Below are 24,841 nucleotides of genomic sequence, written 5' to 3'. Positions count from 1 at the left end.
CCTTTGGGTGATATGTGTATAGTGCTCTACTTGTCAAGTGGGAAAGAGGGGCAAAGTAGCTGGTGTGCCAGAAATGCAAATGTAGAGGAAGAGAGAGAACATGCAAAAATTCCTTTTGATGCTCCCAGGGCCTTGGTAGAGAAGTTGTGGGAATGAAGTAGGTCCACATCACATTTTCCAAATAGGAACCTATATAAATCCTAGGTCCCTAGTTGTATGGCAAATAGGAGGCATTTGTTTGTCTATACCCTCAGTGGATGTTGCTCTGCATCTGTGCCTTCAAATAAAGAAAGCATGCCTATTACAGCAATGACTCCAGTAACTGATCACACATTTATGCATACACAGTGTGATGCCTCGTTCTTTTGTGGGGAATCCACATGATCCTTTTGTGAAAACTGTGTAAAGAATTTTCTTCTAAAGAATGGAATCCTTTATATGTAATTTTAGATTGAAATGCAGTAATTTATCTGCAAAAGACTTTTGCATATATGATAGTGGCTGCTCCAAAATAAGTAACAGATGTGTAGGGCCCCATTGAAACACAAATATGTGCCAGGCATTCTTTAAATATGAAAATTTGCCATTATAAGAGATGTGTCAGGAATTTATCCTTCTATGTCTGTCTAGTTTCATTTAGTCATAAGCAAAATATGATAGAGAAAGCCCCAACGAATGTCTCTGCTCAAGTTTGGGAGGCCGTGGTCCAGATTGTCTTTTGGAAAATGCCAAATGTGAACTCTGAAGCAAATGTAGGCTACAAATAAATGATGATGGCCAAATATTAAGTAAAGTACTGCCGTAGATGCCCACATGCATTCTGACTCTACTTTTTAACCACTGAAATTGTTTAACAGTGTTAGGAACCGGGGCAGCTTACATGCTGAAGTCTTCTATGTATACACCCAACCTTAACTAGTTAGTTCATTGGCAAGAACAAGCATAACTGATATTAAAATCAGACCTCAAAACACGGACTAATCTTAGACATATGATTATTAGAGATGTTTAATAGAGACCTAGTCAATATACTAGAAGTGAGACTTTAGAAATCTCTGTCCTTATAAAACTAAGTTTCTTTAATTTGCCTCTTCCAAAGTTATAATGTATTGGTACATACAAGCATATGTAGGGAATATGAAAACTTTATTATTTTTTATTGAAACAACTGATCCGTCTGCACAAATGTGCACTTGAATTAGTACTTTTCAAAGTGAATTGAGAAAGCACAATTTTTGGAAGGAGTCAGCAAAACTTTATTTGTTCAAAATACCTGTAACAGACATTCTACTTTCTCATTAAAATGCCTCTTCTCAGTTCTGTTTAGTGAAATGATCTGCTGTATTGATTGTCTTGAAAGACTGAATGGTAGTAATTAATTAGAATTAATTCCTTGTTTCTATGTGGAAGAAACATCAGTGTCAGCTCTACTAAAACCCAACCCCCCCAAGAAAAATTTGAGATGTTGAAATTGCAGAGTTAATTGTGAAATATCTTTTCACCATATTTTCAGACTGTTCAGCTTCCACTGTGGTTCAATTTAACAGCAATGCTACTCAGATGATAAGGATTAATTTTTTGTGGCCCATTTTCTTTAACCTTTATATGATCTTAAAGCTTTTTTTGTGTGTGTTTGTTTTTGTTTTTGGTGCATCTTTCCCCTTTATTCTGCCTACCTTCTACCTTGCACAGCCACAGGTAACTTCTAAGCAAGTCTCTGTCTGATACTAGGTATTACTGCATGGCTATTCATTCCACCATTTCCTTATAAACATTGTCCCCCAAAATAAGGGCAAAAGGAATCATTAAAATGTTTCCCTTGTTTTTCTTAGCAGGGGAATGTTTGGAAGAGGGAAAATGTGGATTCTTTAGATGCAGTAGCATATTTTCTGTTAGCTATTTATAATTCACATTTCTCCCCATGTACTTGAGATAAAATTCACTTTAAAAAATAAAGGCTATAACTTTAAAGCTGAAATCAATAGTCAGAAATCACTGCAAATAAATTAGGGCAGATACTTCATGGCTTCTTTTTTGCATTCTCTCTCCATGACCTGTTTTATTTTTAATAAGTGCTCCAGGATACTTTTCACAAGTCTTTCATTCTTTCAAAGCTTATTATTTTAACACTACAAACACATCTACTCTAAATGTAATGATGACACACACATAATGTACACATCGGTCATATGAACAAAACCTAAGAACGTGTTTAAAGGTAACTTTAATTTAAATGCCTACATACATCCATATTTGCTAAGTTGTAGGTTAGTATGTTGAAAAAATGAAACACTTATAAACACTGAAAAATAACATAAAGCTGTAGCCAGACTGAGTTTTAGACATGGATAATCAGAACAATCTGTAGCCCGTCTGTGGCTAATGGGATGTTTCTCCCAGCTTTGTCACCATGGCAAATACTTTATAATACACAAACATTTGTAGTGCTAAAATTCCACCCACTCTTGTTGAAAGATGGCCAGGTTTTGTAAAATTACATTCCAGCTAGTGCTATCCTGCTGATTTTTAAGATAAGTCTTCTGTTTGCCATTCATGTGTTTAAAAATACCAAAGGGGGAAATATATATATATATATATATCTCATATATATCATATATATAGCATGTATATTTATAGATGGTATATATATAGTTTATAAACATATATTACACTTTCATAGGTCAAGTACCTTATAAATACATGTCAGTCGATTTTTGTGATGGCCAAACTAGGGGCAAAGGGAAGTGTGTTTTGCAGTGGCGGTGGTGGGGAGGGCGATCTCTAGGTCTTTAATCTCCCCCACAAACCCCATCATTCTCCCCAAATAAACATACAATCAAAGTAAAAACAGTACATTTGTAGAACAAATACAGCTTCAGGGCAAGAGCCTTTGTCTTCTCCACAGTCAGATGTCAGCCCTTAAGCAAGTTGAGAACTAGTCTGTCTGTCTTTAGCACAAATGCCGCCAGGGCTAGTACGCCACTGAAGCTGTAGCCTATTGCGACTTCCTATTTAGCGTCTGGAAGCAGGGCCAGGAATGCCACACGCACAGTCAAAGAACATTCCTGGGGCTTTCCTGACCCTCTTCCTCTCTGAACAAAAAGCAAAAAATAACACATAACTCCAACTCATTCCTTCACTTCATGGGAGGGGGAAAGAAAGCCTTGGTAACACTCCATTGCAGATCCAAATTAGAGCGAACTGTCATATGGCAATGCCAAAATAATTCAGAATACATGTAACTGGGGGTGGGGGTGGCGAGGAAAATGTAGGCAAAACAGTCTTTCCCATAAATGGGTTGAAGAGGACGAGTCACAGTTTTAAAAGCATAACATAGGTGCACAGTGCCAGAAAGGGCCAGTCCAAATATTTACATTCAATAGTGGTACACGAGGAAAAGCTTAACAGAATGCTTGGGGAGAAAAAAGAGAGAACGCGAGTGTTACTAAAAGCTCTAGGCACAACACCGGGTTTGTTGGCGACTTGTTTGAGTTTTACAAGCCTGTTTATACTGTCTGTTACCCCAGCATCATCCTGTTACATCATATGGTCTTTCCCGGAATCTCACAGCATCAGGCAGGAGAAGACAAGGGCTCCAAACTGTAACAATTATGAATGCCCATTTAACGAGAGAAACCATCATAGCAATGGTTAATTTTAACGATTGTTAACCTTCAATAAAACCATGAACATTTATTTCTAAAAATTAGTCTTTGTAGAATCAAAAGATGCCCTTAGATGTGGCAGTTCAAAGTAACAATTATTCGCTTTAGTTTTAGTTTGGAAAGCATTTGGATGCTAATTCAAAATTTGCATTATTCAGTCATTGCTACTGCTTAAGACAGTGGATACGTGAGAACATCAACCAACCTTGCAATCACATTTTCCCTCTATAAAATGCTGCATGTAAAATATCAACCCCAAATGGTTTTGACTGGAAATGGCTTTTTAACAAAAGAAGGAAATTACCTTATTTGATTTCACACTTGTGGGTAAAGTTTTGTCCTAATAGTCATTAGCATAATGAAGACTTCTTAGGGGAGATGATTCAGGAGTTTTTTTTTTCTGTTTTTTTTTCTTTCAAGAAAAGATATTATCATAAAACAGGAAGTAAGTCTTGGTAAATAATAACAATTTTGCTGTGAGTTTAAATATTTATTTTATCGCCCAGGGCAAAATATCCATGTTCTTGATATTTCTAATCAGTTCAATACATACCCAAACGAGATTCTATGCAAGCAACACCTGGCAACTTAAGTTGCCTTTTTAAATAATAATTTTAACAACTCTCAAACACAGATAGAAATACTACCTTCTATTTTGTTTAAAGTTCATTTCCTGTTTCTAAGTATATTCACTGACCTTTCCATGTTGGCCATTTTGCTTTTTACCTTTTCTGGTGAGTCTTTTTCCAGTTCTCATTGACTTCATTCCATTCCTGACCTCTTTTCCCCTCAAGAAAATTAAATGTAGCTAAAACATATTGGACCCCAATTAGTTTTACAGCTCGTCTTACCTTCCTACTACTTCATTCTTCAGTTTGTTACAAGTCAACTGGCTGTACGCATTCAATCTTCACAAGCATGTACATTCACATATAAAACAAGACCTATCTTATATAGATTGATTTTTGTACATTTCTTACTTATAAAATTTGAAATCCCCGTAAGCTTATTTCAGAAATCTCTTGGTAATCCTCAATTATGTCAGTTTTATGCAATATCATTCAGTTCCTGGAAGCAATATGTGTTCTTATGGATATTTTTCTATCATATTTTTATTAAAACCCACAATAGACTCTATTTCATCTTTTCCTTAGATAAGTGCATTAAAGAAGAATGATGTAAATAAAAAGGATATTTTTATGGGCCATGTCCTGGGAGCATACATTGAGTGACAATAAATAAGCCACATAGATTCCATTTCACCTAAAGTGTTAAAGAGGACAAAGCATTCTTATCTGTGTGATGAGATAATTTGTAATCTTTTCTTTTTCCTTAGGGCAACTTAGTGCATGTGTAAGCTTGTTTGTGCTTCTAGAAATGTCTTTAATATTTCCCTGAACTCCGCCACATTTCAGTGAAAAATGGCTCTGCAGTTTGTTTCATCATGCTAATTGAAATGAATTATTATACCACACAGAAAAAGACTTCTTCTCTTTTAAATTAGACTTTGCAGATATCTCTGATTTACCTGCAATTGGATTACAAGAGCAAAATGATGCTTCAGAATTATCTAGTTAGAAAAGAAATATGCATCTTAGCAAAAATGAAGTGAATGGCAGAAAGGAAGCCTTACAAAAATTATATAAGTTCTTTCTTACATTTAAACAAATCAGTTAGGTCTTAATTTGAAACAATTGTATGATTCATATTTTCAGCATTTTGTGACTTTAAAGTAATGGCTGATTAAATTAAGCTACACCCCCCTCACGCATTCTACATTCATAGGCCTCTAGCCAAAGAATGTGCTCTTCCTTTCTCTATATTGTTCTTGTGATTTGTATTACTCTGAGGAAAATGAGGCTTTACAGTTCTATAGTTTGTATGGTACTGTTCCTTTATTAAAAATACCTTACAAGTTTGTGGGGACAGAGCCCCAGAAAGCAGTTTCCAGGCTCTCAGCCTCACATAGAAAGGTGTTGGCTCAGGTAGTAAATGGCCATCAACTGTGATTGGATGGCCATCAGCTGTGGCTAGTTGGCCGTCAGCTGTAACCAGTGAGCCATTGGCCACTAATATAACTGCTGTGACTATACTAGCAGAAAAATGGGGGCTAGCAAGAAGATGGTGGCTGAGCTAGCAAGAGCGGATTGCAGAGAGGTGGATACCGCCAGCGAGAATATAGTGATATGACTCCCCTACTTATGGCTCCGTGGGTGTTCCTTTTTGGCGTCACCGTGTCCTGCGTTCTCCTGTGGGGAGTGGGAGCAGAGACCCCGCATGACACCCCGCGTGACAAATGGCGCAGTGAGCAGGGTAGGGTGCCGGCCAAAGCTCCCCGAAGGGTGGTGGAGCAGTTTGTACATATGAACACTCAGTCACAGGAAGACCAGGAGGAGCAGCTGCAGGAGAGCTCGACCCCCGTGGAGGGGTGGGAAGACATGGACGGTTCCCCAACCAGCATAGGCTGGAGAAAGCGAAGGTCGTTGTGGCCCTGTGAGCTGGGGAGTGCTTGCTGAGGCAGCCGGGATGCAGGAATTGTAGTCCCAGGAGGAAAGGCTTGCTGAGTCCTCGGTGGGAACTGAGGGTGAGGTCAAGGTCATCCCTCACCCCCAGGACAGCCCTGGTGAATGAGTATGGACTATGGGGAATTGCCTTCCATCCCTAATTTAATGGACAGCTTGACTGTTTGCTTGGGAACATACCACCATGTGGTGGAACTGGCGGAGGTTTGCTTTTGTGTCTTGACTGGCCGCCATTGAGAATATGTAAGTACCTTGACTGTGAGCCGCTGTTGTTCCAGTATGGTACCCTGAGAGGCCCAGAGAGAGTGGCAGTGCCCTGAGAGCCCTGGCTGAGTCTGGGAAGTCTGGCTGTGCCCAGAGAGGGTGGCAGTGCCCTGAGAGCTCTGGCTGAGTCTGAAAAGTCTGGCTGTGCCCAGAGAGCCCTGCTTGAGTCCAGGAAGTCTGGCTGTGTCCAGAGAGAGTGGCAGTGCCCCAAGAGCCCTGGGTGAGCCCAGGAAGTCTGGCTGTGTCCAGAGAGTGTAGTAGTGCCCTGAGAACCCTGGCTGAGTCCAGGAAGTCTGGCTGTGTCCAGAGAGTGTAGTAGTGCCCTGAGAGCCCTGGCTGTGTCCAGGAAGTCGGGCTGTGCCCAGAGAGAGTGGCGGTGCCCTGAGAAACCCTGGCTGTGTCCAGGGAGACTGGTGGTACCCTAAGAAGCCCAGTAAGTCTGGCTCTGCCCAGAAGGACTGGTGGTGCCCTGAGAAACCCTGGCTGTGCCCAGAGAGCCTGGCTGTGTCCAGGATATTGCATTCACCTCCAGGCTCCTCGCACAGGGCCCCTTGCGGAAGACGCTTGTCGCGTAGATTGTGAGGCGAGAGCCTGTAGGAGTGGAGTGTGGGGACAGAGCCCCAGAAAGCAGTTTCCAGGCTCTCAGCCTCACATAGAAAGGTGCTGGCTCAGGTAGTAAATGGCCATCAACTGTGATTGGATGGCCATCAGCTGTGGCTAGTTGGCCAGCAGCTGTAACCAGTGAGCCATTGGCCACTAATATAACTGCTGTGGCTACGCTAGCAGCAAAATGGGGGCCAGCAAGAAGATGGTGGCTGAGCTAGCAAGAGCAGATTGCAGAGAGGCGGATGCTGCTAGCGAGAATATAGTGATATGACTCCCCTACTTATGGCTCCGTGGGTGCTCCTTTTTGGCCTCACCGTGTCCTGCGTTCTTATGTGGGGGGCGGGAGCAGAGACCCCGCATGACACCCCGCGTGACAAAGTTAAATACAGAAAATTGTCCCCAGGATTCCTTAGTCAGAACTTGGGGCTAAAAATCAGGGCCATTCCCTATGTCCTGACCCCTTTTCCAGGCTTGTCTTTATCTAAGTGTTTCCCACTCCTCATGCTCCAAAACTCCTCCGGATTCTTTCCTCCCCAAATAGCTCCTTCAAATCCTCTTGGGCCCATGTATAGGCAGCATTACCAGAGACTTTTAAAAGCACACGCAAACAAAATTAAAAATAAAATTCTGGATGGGTTCCACTTTGAAAGTCTGGAAGAGTCATAGACAAATTTTGACCGCCAGTGGATACTGGTGAGTGTTTTTTATTTTCCCCTTCACTTTTACCCCTCACAGAGAGTTAAGCTACCCCTTAACTCTCTGTGACACACTATGTGTGTCATCCTACACCCACCAGGCCCTCAGAAAGCATCTTCCCAGGCTCCTCCCTTCCTCCTCACATTCCAATCACCCCACGGCTTTGCATCCCATTTGAAGACTCATTTCAGCCTCACCCACTTACAGTAGCTGCTCTGGTGAAAGCAATTCATCAAGGTCATAAGATCCTGGAGGAGACTTTTCTAAACTCTGACTCTCTATGCTTTAGTGGTTTTGAAACCAATTTTGTAGATCCCAATCCACTTGTTATTTTTCAACTTTTCTTTTGAAATCATTACAGATTCACAAGAAGTTGCAAAGAAATGTAAAGATATACACCCTTCACTCGATTGTGCCCAGTGTTGACGTCTTGCATAACTATAGCACGATACCAAAACCAGGAACTTGACATTGGTATAATCCTGTTATTCAGGTTAAATTACACATACATTTTAATTACATTACAGATTTAGCAATACATGCACTTATTTGTGTGTGTGTATATGTGTAGATCTATGCAATTTTATTACATGAGTAGGGTCATGTAACTACCCATGTAATCAAGATAACTACAGAAATAAAATTAGTCTATACACAGACAACAGTTTATTAGTTACTAGAGGGTAAGGGAGGAGGGGTGGCGGTAGAAGGCGGTCAAATATATGGTAATGGAAGGAGACTTGACTTTGGGTCGTGAACACACAATACAATACATAGGTGATGTAGTATAGATTTGTACACCTGAAACATATAATTTTTTTAAACCCTGTCACCCCAATAAATTTAATTTAAAAAATTCGTCTAGAAAATATCACAGCTAGTAAAGGTAAAAACTGTTCCATGAAGCTGTTGTTTAAGTTTCACATTGATTTATAATTGTATTCACACATATATACATATGCATGTATATAGAATTATAACATAAAATATATAAATATAATGTATAATATAAAATGTACTTCTTACTGTGAGTCATGATCAACAAATTTTAAAAGCCACTGTCCTAGACCTTTTCTCTCAGTATGGTCAATGCATCAACAGCATCAGTTTTTTGGGAGTTTGCTAGAGATGCAGAATTTCAGGTCCCACCCCAAACATACTGAACTATAATCTTCATTTTAAAACTGGATCCCCACATGATGTATGTGTACATTGAAGTCTCAGAGGCACCACCTTGGCAAAAAGCTTCACTGAGTCTGCATGATGAAAAAATATAATCTCTGCATGTCAGTGAGAGCTGGGAATGAGGGCAATGACCTTTGCAAAGTTTGAATAGAGACCTGGCATCAAGGTTGTTTCCTCTTGCCTGCTTTAATAAGAGGGAACCCTTGTCAGAGTCCATAGGGCATGGCTGCCATGGGTACGGTGACAGAGTTTACATCAGCAAGTTCTTCATTCTTTCAGGATTTTGCAATGTTTTCTATTAGAAGCTAGGATAAAAAAAAAAAAAAGTAAAAGAAATTGTGGTCCTTTTTAGTTTCTACAAACTAATGATGTCTGGGGAGGGAGTTTAGCCCATAGTATTTTCTGCTTCAATAAAGGTGGTTGGAAGCTCACTGTCCCCACCTGCTCAGTGCTACAACTACATAGAACGTCATGTTTTCTTCTCTTTTCCACGTAGGCAACCCAAAGAATATGCTATGAGGCAAAAATAAGAGAAGAACATGACCTTGCTTATTAACATTAGAATCCTATATTATGTTCCTATGATTCCTGAGAAGCTCTTATTTTGTGAGCCTCATCATTCTTTATCAGAATAGTATAATTATTGACTGTTATTTTGTAGTGTCTATGCTTTCATCAGGAGCATAACACACCTGATAGCAATTCCAAGTGAGTAGGGCTTTCCAATATCCTGGGCCTTTTGTAGTGGGGAAACTGAGGAGGGATGAAGGTAGAGGGAAGAGAAAGAGGTTTTTGAATGACAGTGATGTACCTCAGATTCATTCTACTAACTCCCAGCTACTGTTCTTGAAGTAAGGCTAATTAATGTAATTAACACATTTCAGGAAAAATAGCCCACCCAAATATTAACAGAAAGTTTTCTATAAGAAAAAAACACAAAATGTGGTTCTGTCATTTTAATTCTGCTTGAGGAGGCAATATTATGAAGGAATGTGAAATCCTTTAATTAGACACAATTTAAAAGCCAGACAGAAAATTGAGATGCTGAGACTTCTACCTAGAAAAGCAATATTCACACTTCAGAGCATCAGACAATGCACCACACACAGATGTTTTGCAGTGAATTAAGATTATCTCATCACACCAGAATATTACTCTGTTATAACCACATTAAGATACACTTCTATCAATCAAGTTATAGCTTCATAATGAGATTAAAAGTTTACCCAAGTAGATGCCTGAAGCTAGATTTAAAGAAGACATTCTGAATTTTTTTTTCCGTTCTAGGCACTTCTTATATGTACATAAAGGTATGATTAAAAATTACAGTGAATGTTTAAATTTGAAAAAAAATATTACAATAAAAGACACATTGCCATTAATACTCCTCAAAATATACCCCCTTGCTTCAAACACACTTCTCCCATCATTCCTGCCACTTTCTAAAACAGTTCTGGAAGTCCTTTAGTTAGTGTCCTTAGTTGTGCTCTTGTGGCTGCTTTGATGTCCTGAATTGATTCAAAACGTTTTCTTTTCATGGTCATTTTGACTTTGGGGAAGATACAGAAATTGCATGGTGCCAGAATAAGGTGGATGAAGACACATCATAATGTTTTTATTTGATAGAATTTTCCATATTAGAAGTGATGTGTGACACGGAGACTTTCCATTGTGATCAGAAAATACGGTGAATGCTTCTGCCAAGTGCCATCCAATGGAAAGGCAGGATCTTCAGTACGGGAAGTGGCATGTTGAACATTAGCAACAATGTGTGAAAAGTTTCAACTTGTTCGGTGCAGTCAGTTGGGTGTGAGCTACGGTTGAGAGAAGGTGTGTTTTAAAGTATGCCGTAAATCATCCTCCATCATGACAATGCTCCGTGTCACACACCACTTCTGGTACAGAAATTTCTGTCAAATAAAAACATTACGGTGTGTCCTCATCCACCTTATTCACTAGATCTGACACCATGTGACTTCTGGCTCTTCCTCAGTGTCAAAATGATTCAGGACATGGAGGCAGCCATGACAGCACAACTAAAGACATTCACGAAAGAGGACTTCCAGAACTGAGTCAGAAAGTGGCAAGAATGATGGGATAAGTGAATTTGAAGCAAGGGGAAGTATTTTGAGGGGGATTAATGGCAATTATCTTTTACTGTAATAAATGTTTTTATTTAAACAATATTCACCATATTGTTTGATCATGCCTTGTACATTTTACAGTTAAAAGAGAAAGCAGGTGTTAGTAGGAAGATGAAGCTAAATCTGGCCTCTGAGGGAGTGTAATGACCACGGAATTAAGAATGCACATGTCTCCATGCTTATTGTGGGCCATTGGAAAGAACAGTGGCCAGGGAATCACTGACTTTTTTCTAGGCCTGACTTTGCAATAATTACCAGTGCTATCCTGGGGTAGTCTGTTCCCATTCTTGGCCCTGGTCTCTTTATGTTCAAGACATAAAGATTGAACCCTACAGTCCCAAAATTTCTTTCTACTTCTGATCGTTTGTTATTTTAGAATGCTGCATTGTTCCAAATAATGTGAAGAATACAGAATTTTAGGGTTTCCAGGTCATCCAGGGTTCAAAGACCCTCAGGCCATGTGACTGTTCAGTTTTGCTTGAAGGCATCCAGCACTCACACCCTGATTATCAGCCCATCAATGAACTGGATCTCCTATCCTGCAAAGTCCTACCCCACTGAGACCCACATTTAATGCCAGGACTACAAGTTAGTGATTCAAAAAACTTCCCATAGTCTTGTTAATTATAAAATAAACATCTTGAGCATCTACTTACCCTCCTTCCTGCATCCCCCACCCCAAATGCACAAGCTACCTGGGAGGTATTTAAACCTGGGTCCTTGTTCCCATCCCCCACCTTACCTAGATGTGTTAAATAACATGATTTTAGGCTTTAAACCTTTAACTGCTGGCAGAATTGACTAATTTCCAACTAGTCTCAAATCAGGGTTTAATAACATTTTAAAAAGTAAATGTGGGACTTTTTATTATCATCTGCACTGAATTTTTCTTTTTCTGGAGATTTTTCTCATGTTTTCTCAACTACATCCCTCCACCCCAATAAACAGATACTACACCTACAAATTAGGGTGGAATTTATAAGATCCTACTTGACTTAAATGTGGCATCATCATAAATTAATGATATAATTATGATACTTGGGGCAATCTTTGTGAATTATTTGGAAAGAAAAATATTTCAGGATTCTGCCTTTCCCTAAGAGATTGCAGCTTATAAGTCACTCTTTAAAATCTGTCAGGATTTATTGTCTTTTGCTCAAGAACCTGTGTTGGGCGCCATTGTGCAATATTATGAACTCTGGGTATTCAATAAAGAGCTGACAATGATGAATGAGGATGAGTTCATGAAATACTTGGTGTCATTCTTAAGCACCAAATATTATACTTTCTTAATGCTGGAACCTTAAGTCAAATTAAGGACAACCTGTTATACCAGATTTTTATAGCTCATTTTAAGGACTACAGATTAATCTCTAAGATAATTATGCAGTTACCAAAGGAACTCACAAGTAAGCATGATATAACGGGACTCAATGTACCTACTGTGTAATTTATGAACTGGCAAAAAGAGATGGGAAACAAAATCTGGTTACTAATACAAAAGAGGATGCTGAAAAAACAAAAGTCAGTGTTTGGGGCAGTACTGGAGGTTGGGGAAAAAATAAGCATTAAAATATACCTCACCTCCTCACCTTGAACATACCTACTTACCACCACTATTTTGGGCAGGACAAGAGAAAGGAGTATCAGGAAGGAAAGAAGACAGAGAGCGAGGAGCAAAGGAGAAAACAGAAGGCTAATGGCCAGGAGGAGGGATGAGGTTTTTAATCTTAAGGAGCATAAGCCATAGAGTGTGTCTAAAAGAGAGAGAGAAAGAATGTAGCATTCCCTCTCGTCCACTGTATCCCAACATCCTTGTCTTAGTTCCCTTGGGCTCTTAGACTGCCATAGACTGGGTGACTTAAACAACAGACATTTATTTCTCACATTTGTGGAGGCTGGGAAGTCCAAAATCAAGGTGCTTGTAGATTCTGTTTTGGATGGGGACCTGCTTCCTAGCTTGCAGATGGCTGCCTCCTCCATGTGTGTGCACGTGACCTTTTCTTTGTGTTCACATGGAAAGAGAGAGAGTTCTTTCTGTCTTCTTGTTCTTATAAGGGCATAAATTCCTTCACAAGGGCCCCACCATCATGACCTCATCTACCTCTACTTACTTCTTGAAAGTTTCACCTCCAAATACCATGACAGTAGGAGTTAGGCTTCAACATTAATTTTGGGGGGACACATTCAGTCTATATCAGACCTTTCTCATCTCAGTCATATAGCTCCATTCAGAGGAAAGAACATCTTTGGAGAAAGACATGCCAATCATATGAAACTGAAGGTTACAAACAACTATTCTGATTTTCCAATACATCCTTTTAAAAAAATTAAAATTGGGAAGAATATTTATTCTTTAAAAATAGCTATCATATTGATTGTAAGGGTGAATCATTTTGCTTAGTCACTAATAGTTTCTACTTGATCAAAATGTATCTGATTAAATACTAAAATATTTATAATTGTAAAATATTTCAAGTATAAAGCATAGTGAAAAGTAGAGAAAATAACATAATGGACACCAAAAAATCAACAGTAAATTTAAAAGATGTTAGCAGTTAGCCATATTTGCTTCAGATCACTTTCCACTCTTTTTTGAAAGATCCTATTAATGTTCCACTCCCCTCTATCCCTTTTTCCCATAGCCCAAGGTAAACACTATCCCGAAGTTGATGTGTGTCATGGACACTCTGATACCTCATGCCGATGTGATGCCCTATCCTGATCGCCCTTCAGGAAAGAGTTTGTTCTCCCAGCTATTGAAAGTGCTGTGGAGAAAGTGCTGTGTCAGCTCTCCTTGGGGAGACAGGGGGTTGGGGAGGTAGGCAGATCATGTAGGGTCTTGTAGGCTATGGTAAGATATTTGGATTCTTTTTCTAATTGCATTAACCATATCCTGCTGTTTTAGCTATAGGAGTTGGTTTGGTTGTGGAACTCACCTGAAAATTTCATATTCTGGCTCACAAAATAAAATCTCACCTTTTAGCTAGAAATTTGGAACCCCTTTTGAACCCCTTTTTAATCTTTCCTACCCTATCACCCACTGTCTCCTTCCTTGCCCCCACACCGATATCTTCTGTCAGACTGGTCTGCTGATCGTGCTCAGAAGACAACATACTTCATCTTGCTTTTGCTCCTCCCATTCCCATGGCTTGGAATGCCCTCGCCCTTCCTATCAACAGCCCTAACCCCTGTAAGATGCAGCTGAGGACCCCACTTCCATGAAGATTTCCTTGACCATCAAAACTCTCAGTGATTTTCCCTCCTTTGGATCACTACTCTTATTTGCTATCTGTCTTAGTAATTTGTCTTAGTAGTTTCTAGTCCCAATGGAATGGGGCAGTGATACGTTTCTTCAAGAGTCCATGTGGAGTAACATGGGCTGACTTGCTCTAGGAGTACGTGACTTCTATCACTGTTCTGTTGGCTTAAATGCTAAGAATGAAGTGGGTTGAGATAGGTCAAGATAAGGATAGGGGCAGATAAGGTTTTACATTCCTAGAATGCAGGAGCAGTAGTCAGTATCCCTTCTTTGAGAAGATGACCTGTTCAGAGCATGTTAAAGATGTAAAAACTTGACACAAAACTCCAGTAGAAACCATTAGAGCTCGGGAACAAGTGGATGCTGTGCTGGAGCTGGGCGCTGCGCCTCCTGACAGAGAACGAATGCCTTGTCCACAGTTTGTGGGTGCCCTGGCTAGAGCCTGAAATCCCTGATGCTGCCAGGGCCAAATGCCAGTGTTGGAGCCATGTTATCTGGAATATCAAGCAAACAGAAAAAGGAAGCCCCTTCTCCCCTCCTCCTGCTTTCCAATTTTCCTTTGGTGCTGTCGCTCTGACACCTGTTGGCATGTTAGAATGACCCGTGGGAGATGTTAAATGCTGATATCTAGGCTCATCTAGATCACTTGAAAACAAAACTTTAGGTATGGGCCCAGGCATCTATCATTTGCAAAGGTTCTCAGGGTATTCTTATGTAGAGTGATGGTTGCAATCTACTGTTTAGTGCTTCCTTAGGCAGAAACAGGTGGCAAAGTTATCTGGGGAAGGTGTTTATCAAAATCCTAGTCCCAGCATCACAGAGCAGAATACAGAAGGATGGATTTGAATCTGACGAACAATAGTTAAATAAATGGTACAACATACCTCTAGATACACATAAGTTTATGTTTTAGTGAAAAACCCAATTTCCAAGACATGATTCAGAAGATCTGGAATCAAGGGAAGTGGGTACCGCGCGCACGCGCGCGCGCACACACACACACACACACACACACACACACAAACACAAACACAGCTCATGTTCCTGTGCAAGAAGTGCAGTGTCTAAGGAATTTTTGCCTCAGGCTTCATTGATGAGAGAATTGTGTAACAGTTATGAGAACACACTATGGAATCAGCTACATGGCTTTGAATGTCAGTCCCATCCACTTACTATTCTGAGATCTTGACATTGTTTAATCTTTTTGTCCCCTACTTTCCTTATCTGTACAAGGAATCAAGAATAAAAACAATCACATTGGGTTGTGAGACTCCAATGAGATACAGAATGCAAAGCATTTAGCCTAGTTCATGGCACCCAGATGCCCTGGAAAGTGCCAGCCTCTCACTATATGTTTACAGAAGTATCAGGCTCTGAGAGGGAAGCAAATGTCTGATGGGCACACTTTTGTGCTCACAGTGTGGGGTAATGCTTCTACTTCCTGGTTGGAAAACTTAGTCTATGGGTGGAATTCATGGCTAGGATTCTGGGATGGGAAGTGTGGATGTCACGAATAGGGAGAGGTATGCTGGAAGCACATGGAGCAGCAATGAATTTTGGTTGGAGACAGGGCTGGTTGCATGCAGAGGGAAGGGCAGCATAGTCAGAGGTGCTTTAGAGGGCCATTCTCACGTTAGGGCCTTCACACTAGCTGGTCCCTCTGTCTGAAATGCTCTCCACAGCTGCCTCTTTCTCATCATTCAGGTCTTAGTCCTAACAGACCAGCTTACGAAGACATCCCTAATCATCTTATTTAATGTTATCCCTTATACCTATATTTTTATCTTCTGTTTTTCATTTCCTTCATGGGGTTGATCATTAAATGATATCTTATGTATCTATCTTAGGACACTAGATTTTAAACTCCATGGAAACAGACTAGAACAGTGCCTGCAATGTAGTTGGCACTCAATAAAAAACTCAAACTAGGAAAATCCAAAGCCTTTCAGAAGGTGAGGGAGAATATCAGGTACTCAAAGTGGTATGAGATGCAACTCAGTATTAGTGATAGTGGGTGATAGCAACAATTACGCCCCAACTACATAGTACTGGTGTTGGTGGCAGATGGCAGCACAGGCTCCCCAGGGTGGTTGTGATGTCATTTCAGGCAAACACTAATAACCCAGTGGCCTATTCTGTCACCAAGCAGGTATAGCTTCCCTTTCTGGTAGGGCACCATACTTCCTGTTGCCAAGGCCATCATTTTTACCTCAGAATGGCCCTACTACAGCAGTACAGGCTTATCCAAGGTCTAGGCCAGGGGTGTCCAAACTGCGGCCCACGGGCCAACTGTGGCCTGCAATCCATTTTTAATTGACCCACAGCAAATTCCAAAAATATATTTAGTTTACTTAAATAAACCAGGTGAGGCAATACGTACTTCACCTCGAGTGAGTGGCCCAGCTGTTTGTGTATTTTACTGCATATGGCCCTTGGTGAAAAACGTTAAAAAAAGTTTGGACACCCCTGGTCTAGGCTGTTCTTCCAGCCTTCCTCATGAATCACTTACTTGTGCTAACTCACCCCAACCAATTGGTCCTCTAGTAGTCTCTGCGGCCCTTCCTGAAACAGTGCTATAAATCTAAGCTATTTCTACCTTGGGTCCTGGGCTAGTCATGAGAAATCGGTGGGTTAGTTCCTGCTGGAACAGTAGGTGAATGGTGAAGCTTACTACACCACTTGGAATGAGGCTACAAAGCATGTAGCCTAAGAGAGGTAAGAAATCCAGAATAATCTTTTTTGAGGAGTCAATATGCTGAGACAGGCCACCCTTGGGCCATCTCTTCAGGTTTAGCCATTCATTCATTTATTTCTTCAACTGGCATTTATTTATTAAGTACCTACCAGGTCCTAGCCCCTGTATTAGGTACTAGGGACCCAATATCAGTTCATGCACTTCCCTAAGCTGAAACTTATTGCTAAAAGGGCTATGATTTCCTCAAATATATTGCAAGTGTGTCTGCACATACGCTCCTGGGACTGAGATCTAGCCTTTCTTTCTGTTTGACTCTGTCTTTGGCAACATCTATTCTGCTGCTCTGAGTTTTCTGCGGTCCTAAGCACATTGCCTTGGTGCTCTAAACCTAAGTGAGTCCCTTTTTTCTGGCTGCCATTGTGGAAAAAGTCATATAAACCCTCTGCTTTTCACATAAAAAGTAGTTTCCTTTTAGGGATATAAGATAGAAAACGGACGGGGCAGACATGATTATCATGATACTTCTTTGTAACACTATCAAACACCACCTGCTCGATGAGCACATTAACATTTTAAGTGTATTTTCTGTTGTAGAAGGATATTAAGTCTGAGATATGATGCAGGGATTTGTGTTTCAGTTATCTATAGCCCTTTTAGATAGCCAATAACTGTAATCATGAAGAAGAAAAACTTTATACTTAGAAAAATCATAACCCATAAAACTAGACAATCAAAAGAATGAAATTTCACTCAGCGAACCTTCTAGAAACTGATGAAAGTTATGACAAAGTATTTCAATGAGAATATCAGAGAGAACAGTAATTTCATTACTTCCATTTAGGGTAAGTGGAATGAGGCAGTTTCAGCCTGAAGAGAATGAATATGGGCTGTCTGATCACAAGGAAACTGCCTCCTGGGAAAAGGTACTGGGAAATGATTAAAGAAAAATGCATCTTTGACTTTCATAATATACAGATCTGCACTGTTTAGTGTCATGCAGCGTGGTCATGGTTATATACAACTAGCAACACACAGTGTAGACATAAAATTGTGTTGATGAGACGGAAAAACTTAAGAAGCAGCAAAGTGCATGCAATCCCCTGACCTCTCAATTATTTCAAAGCACATTCCCGGCATAAATATTCTGTATCCACCACGGACAAGGTCCCAGCGGAAAGGGGCCTGCCTTGGCCAGCAGTCAGAGACCACAAATGAGTCCCACCCCCACACCATGGTACCTATTTGTAGGTTAGCTTAGGAGAGGTTGGGAACATCTAAGTTTTCTAAGTTGCAATAAATGTATCAAGGGACTGCTAAACATAAGAAAAGCCCTAGAGGACACACATCTTGAACTCTGGGAAGAGCCTTGCCTCCCCCTGTTGACTCTCTCTCTCTCTCTCTCTCTCTCTCCCTCCCTCCCTCCCCCCCTCCCCCCCTCCAGGCTTGAGCCAGGCCAGCTAAGCCAGCTCTTAGCTAAGCTATTGGAAGAAAGAAGGACCTTTTTTTTATTTTTATTTTTTATTATTATTTTTAATTAAATTTATTGAGGTGACAATTGTTAGTAAAATTACATAGATTTCAGGTGTACAATTCTGTATTACATCATCTATAAATCCCATTGTGTGTTCATCACCCAGAGTCAGTTCTCCTTCCATAGAAAGAAGGACCTTTAAGGCCATCTACATTTGTTGCTCTTTAGTGGGAAAATGGATTAGGAAAACCATTACCAACAACAAAATTATCTTTATTTATGATTTTATAAAGAATTCTGGCACCTTATAGTTGATTGTTTTGACAACCAAACTGAAATCTTAGTAATTAATAATTACTCTGAGGAAATCAGGAAAAAAGATTATTGCATTTAAAGTTTCAAAGGCAAACATGCCTTGGAAGTTAGAGAACAGTGTATTGCTTTGGAGAAGTTAAAGACGTATCTGCACTGGCACCATTTGTTTACATTCCAGGATAGTGAGGGAAAGATAGAGGTCTTTCTCTCTCCTCTCCAGAGATTATTTGTTTACATTCCAGAGTAAAGGTCTCTCTCCCTCTTTGAAGGGGAAGATGTATAGATGTGTGAGCAATTTATGAAAGTTCTGAGTTTCCTAAATTGAGGGTTCCTCTTTTGCGGTTCAATTCCCTTGCATGTGCAGGGTGACATCAGACCCTCACTGAATTGCTCCATGGGGATTGAAGCTCATGGCTAAGATGCTTAGTGAATAATAAATGGTTTGTCCTATGATCCAGAGATCTTGAGTTTCCTGTAAAAAAAAAAGCATATGCATGCATGTATGGGTCCATATACCAGGAGTGCCAAAAAAATGTATACACATGACTTGTATTCATCTTTTATTATCGGTATGAATTGAGTATTACAATTTTAATACAGTTTTTTCCTTCCTTAAAATGTATATACAGTTTTTGTACCCTCTGTATATTATGTATTACACACACATATGCACATATTACCCAAATAGAACATCACCATCATCTCTTAGATTGGAAAGAATAACAATCCTTAGAGATAAAGTGCCTCATGAATTGAAATAAGCAGATGGCCCATTTCCTGATGTGATGCTTAATTTTATGTGTCAACTTGACTGGCTTACCACGTGCCCAGATATTTGGTCAAACTTTATTCTGGGTGTGTCTATGAGAATGTTTTTGGATGTGATTAATGTTGAATTCAGTAGCCCGAATAAAGCATGTTGCCCTCCCTAAAGTGGGTGGGCTTCATTCAAACAGTTGAAGGCCTGATTAGAATAAGTAAGGCTGACCCCAAAGCTAGACAGGATTCTTCCTGCCTGACTGCCTTCAAACTGGGATGTTGGCTTTTTTTCTGTCTTTGGACTCGAACTGAAATATTTGCTTTTGCTGGGTCTTGAGTCTGCCCACTTTTGGACTGGAACAACGCTATTGCTTCTCCTGATTCTCAGGCATTTAGATTTGGACTAGAACTAGACCACCAGCTCTCCTGGGTCTCCAGTTTGCTGACACCCCCTCCAGTTTTTGGGATTTGCCAGCCTCCATAATCGCATGAGCCAATTCCTTATAATAAATCACATGTAAATATATCCTATTGGTTCTGTTTCACTAGAGAACTCTGACTAATACAACTGCCTTGAAATAAAAGAAATCCAAACAACAACAGATTTGCTTGCTTTATGCTATGATATCCCAGGTTCCACATACATCTAGAAACTAAGGAACACATACAAATATAAGAATCCTCAAGGAAGTTGCTCATTCTTTGAAACCTGTCCACACCTCTGTGAATAGTTCATTAAAATTTCTTTATTTGAAACATCTTTGGATAACTTCTTCTGAGCCATGCTACATCTCACTCTAGAACTTAATGCCACAGTTAAAAAGAAATATCTATATCTATATCTATCTATGTCTATGTCTATGTCTATATCTATATCTATATCTATATCTATATCTATATCTATATCTATATCTATATCTATATTTATCTTTCTAGCTATCTATCGCTCTCTCTCATCTCTCATATATATATATATATATATATGTAATATAAATGCTCTACCAAAAACCATAAAGAGAAGACTGTCGCTTTCATTTAGAATGTACAGTCACAAGAGAGTTTTATTTCCATTCTAATAATGAAATCTAAAAAAGTCAAATAATCTATAATACAATGTGTAGCAAACTGATCTGGTAATAAAAGTTGCCTTTATGGAGGGATGTGGAATTGGTAGTAAAGGGAAACTTGAGTTTTACAAGTGAAATCTAAATAAAGTCTGTATTTTGTAAATAGTATGTTACCAAAATTAATTTCTTATTTTTGACAAATGGCCCAGGCCCATGGTTGTTTAAGATGTTAACATTAAGGGAAACTGGGTAAAGGTATGTGAAAACTTTCTGTACTATCTTTGTAACTATCCTACAAATAAAAAGTTATTCCAAACTAAAAACTTTGTTTAAAAAAGACTGAGAAAATAAAATCATGCTATAGTTAACGGAATTTTTAAAAAGTGAATTTGATATGAGAGGATTATTACCATATGGAATCACGTTCCTAGTTATTGCAATACCTTTATCTATCCAAATGAGAAAACAACTTCTGGAAAACTTATAAATCAAGGCATTAAAATTATAATAATAATCAATGAAACATTGACTGTTTCTCTTACATATAAAAACATACTTAAAATGTGAAAAATGGAGGCTGTGGGACTCAGTCCCATGGACAATAACCTAATATTAAGAAAAATTATCTTGTTTTCTAATACTTAATGGCAATGTACTAAATGGAAAGCCACAAGAGGAGTTTGATAAAAGTTTTTTTATGTCAATTTCTGGTTCAGATGAGGTTATGATTTAGCTAGTGACAGCCATATCAAACAAGCAAAAACACAACAAACGATTTAGAAAAAATTGTAACACTAATTTTTGAAAACCAATAAATAATTTGGAAATTATCAGAATGACTTGGTGAGTAATTTGTACTGCATCTGCTGTCATTTGATTAAAAATAATTTTCCCACAAGTATGGTTATATTTTTTAAAAAGAAGGTTATATTTGTAATTGTGTTATTTATAACTTATAGTACTGGTTTCTAAGCATTTTGAATATCAACTCTGAATGGTTTACAACCGTTACATCCATTTCTCTCTAAGAGTTAGAAATAGGATTTCTAACCCTAGTTATGTGACACTTTTGTTTGTCACCAGACAAACAAGGGCTCAAGGGCTATGATGAGAATTACAAAAATATTCTGATAACAAAATTGATTTTAAAATTTAAAAATAAACCTATCTTAGACAACACCTTTAGTAAGGAAGATTACCATGAAATAAAATAGTTAAGTATGAGAATCAATCTCCAAATTTTGGAAATTTGGGATTAAGGGAAGACATTGGAAGCTCTTCAGAAAACATGGCACAGCAGGAGAAATTTTTCTGCTATAAAATCAAAGGCAGGGGCCGGCCCGGTGGCTCAGGCGGTTAGAGCTCCATGCTCCTAACTCAGAAGGCTGCCAGTTCGATTCCCACATGGGCCAGTGGGCTCTCAACCACAAGGTTGCCAGTTCAATTCCTTGAGTCCCGCAAGGGATGGTGGGCTGTGCCCCCTGCAACTAGCAACGGCAACTGGACCTGGAGCTGAGCTGTGCCCTCCACAACTAAGACTGAAAGGACAACAACTTGAAGCTGAATGGCCCCCTCCACAACTAAGATTGAAAGGACAACAACTTGACTTGGAAAAAAGTCCTGGGAGTACACACTGTTTCGCAATAAAAAGTTCGGTTCCCCTTCCCCAATAAAAAAAAAAAAAATCAAAGGCAGGAAGAATAAGGAAATAATGATATTACAGTGAAACCAATTTAAATTTCTTTTAATAACATTTTGTTACCAAAATCTTCAGGTCTAGGCTTCAGAAATGGCTCTGGAAAGTCCAAGATAACAAAGCAAATATATATATATGTGTGTGTGTGTGTGTGTGTATATATATATATATATATATATATATATATATATATGTATATATGTATATATACATATATATGTATATATATACATCAAATAACTATTATATTGTGATATGCTAGTCTTTTTGAATGGAAAGAAATTAGTGCTAGAGATGTCTAAACGAGACCATCTTCTTCTATGTAAGTCGTAGAACAATAATTTCCATTTTTGTAGTAACTCCATGGATCTTTAGGGAATTAAGTATTTCCATTTTTTTCTAATAAAGGGAACTGATGCTGTGAGAAATTAGTAGTAAGTTATACAAGGCAACACAGCTAATAAATACAGAGACCTGGGTTTGAACCCAACTTAGCATGACTCAGAAGCTTGTGTTCTTTCCTCTACCCAATATTTTCAAACTGGCTTAATGATACAATCAGTTAGAAAGCTTTTAAAACATACTCATATTTATGCCTTACCTCCAGATTCTAATTAAATTGGTCTGAGAGGAGAGCCCTTTCTCATTTTGTTTTCGTTTTTTAAAACAGCGCTTTAGCTGTTGCTCCTGTCTAGCTGGGGTGAGAAACACTGCTCTTTATGTGCTGACTCTCAGAACCCAAGAAGTGTCGGAAAAGTGACAGTAATATCATGGGCAGGCAGTATTCACATGTGGACATATATTATGGAAGAATCAATGAAATAGCTCGTTTTGATCAATACAAATTCCTATATTGAGTTGAAGGATTTTCTTCGTTTGGAGCTCAAGCATTCAGTTAATCAAAGAAGTTTTTTCTTTGTCAGTAATTATGGGGTTATAGCTTAAGTAACAAAAAGTTTAATCATCGGACTCAAATGGCCTCATTGCCTTAATAGGCTGATAATGATTAAGGGCCAATCTAACACTTGCTATGGATTTTTCATCAGAGGTTGTCAATGAATACTATTAAATCCACAACTAGAACAGGGCTTCTTGTGAAATATTCAGTTCAGATTCAGAATTTGACCCTTATAAAAGTATATATAACATGTAGGTACTATTTACTGAGACCTTTCTTGTTGTCAGACTATATTAAGCATTTTAGAAATTACTTATTTAATCCTCCCAGCATCCCTGTGAAATAGCATCATTACTTCTGTTTTACAGATGAGGAACTTCACGCAACTTGCTTAGAGTCTCACTCTCTAGAAGGTGGAGCCAGGATTCAAACCCAGGTCAGTTTGACTTGAAAGTCAGTGCTTTTAATCTTGTTTTTATTCTGGTGAAATATGAAACATGATATGAGAATAATAATAATCCCTTGCTGAAATTTAAAATGTGAGAACGTTTGTCCGTCTTCGCACTTGGCCTGTCCTAGCTCCATGTAGCTGGGAGAGCTAAACTTTCCACCTTTACAGAATCAGCCTGGAACGTAAGGTCAAGAATCGCTCTGCCATCCACGGCCAGAATCCCAGGTGAGTCCCCTGGGCTGCTACTACCTGGAACCCAGCATCAATCCTACAGAGGCCCCTACAATGTGGATGAGGCCACCTACCTGAGCCTGAGCACAGATAGGCAGAAGATCCGTCTTTCCTGTTCTTCCTCCCTGTCTCTGCCACCCCACCCCCACCAGCTCTACAATCTTGTCTGTTCGAATGAAGTCAGGTCTCATCAAGAGAAACTTTAGCCCTCAGGCACCGTGATTCATGTTTCTCTGGGGGGCAGCTAGCGCTAGTCCTCTTAACTTTGACAAAGCCAGCTAGCTCTCTCTCCCACAGAGCTATTAGAAAATCCCAGCATGCTTAGGGCTGGTAGATAAAATACAAGAGCCCAGTTAAATTTGAATTTCACAAAAACCAGAACAATGTTTTGGTTTAAGAAGATCCTAAATATTGCATAGGACATAGTTAGACTAAATTTTATTTGTTATTTACCTGACATTGTAATTTTAAGTGGATAGCCTATATTTTTATTTGCTTATCTGGCAACCTTAACAGGCTTAGTCACCAAGATTAGGCAGGTCTGAACATCAATGTGGGAAAAAGGAGATGAAATATCCAAACTCTTATCATAGCAGACTATATACAATAAAGACTCTAATGGAAAACTTTGAAAGAGTTTTCTTGTTTCAGTGTGAAACTTTTATAAGCATCAGTGAATGTTGGCTTAATTATCTTGAGGTGATAAAACATGCCACCATTTGTCTCGTTTATACCTTGATGACACTCATAGTAAAATTGCTTTACTGTATCAAAGATGCTTCTCTTGTGCTTTTCTCTCTGACTGCAACCTCAGATGAGTCTTTCTTTTCTTTTCTTTTTTTTTTAAACACTACAATATGCAGGAGGGTAAAGAACAAAAGTCCCTGCCAGTGCCATTATCAAAATACAACAGT

Source organism: Rhinolophus sinicus, linkage group LG01 (assembly GCF_036562045.2).
Source record: "Rhinolophus sinicus isolate RSC01 linkage group LG01, ASM3656204v1, whole genome shotgun sequence".
NCBI lineage: Eukaryota > Metazoa > Chordata > Mammalia > Chiroptera > Rhinolophidae > Rhinolophus > Rhinolophus sinicus.
This window is presented reverse-complemented; position numbering follows the sequence as displayed.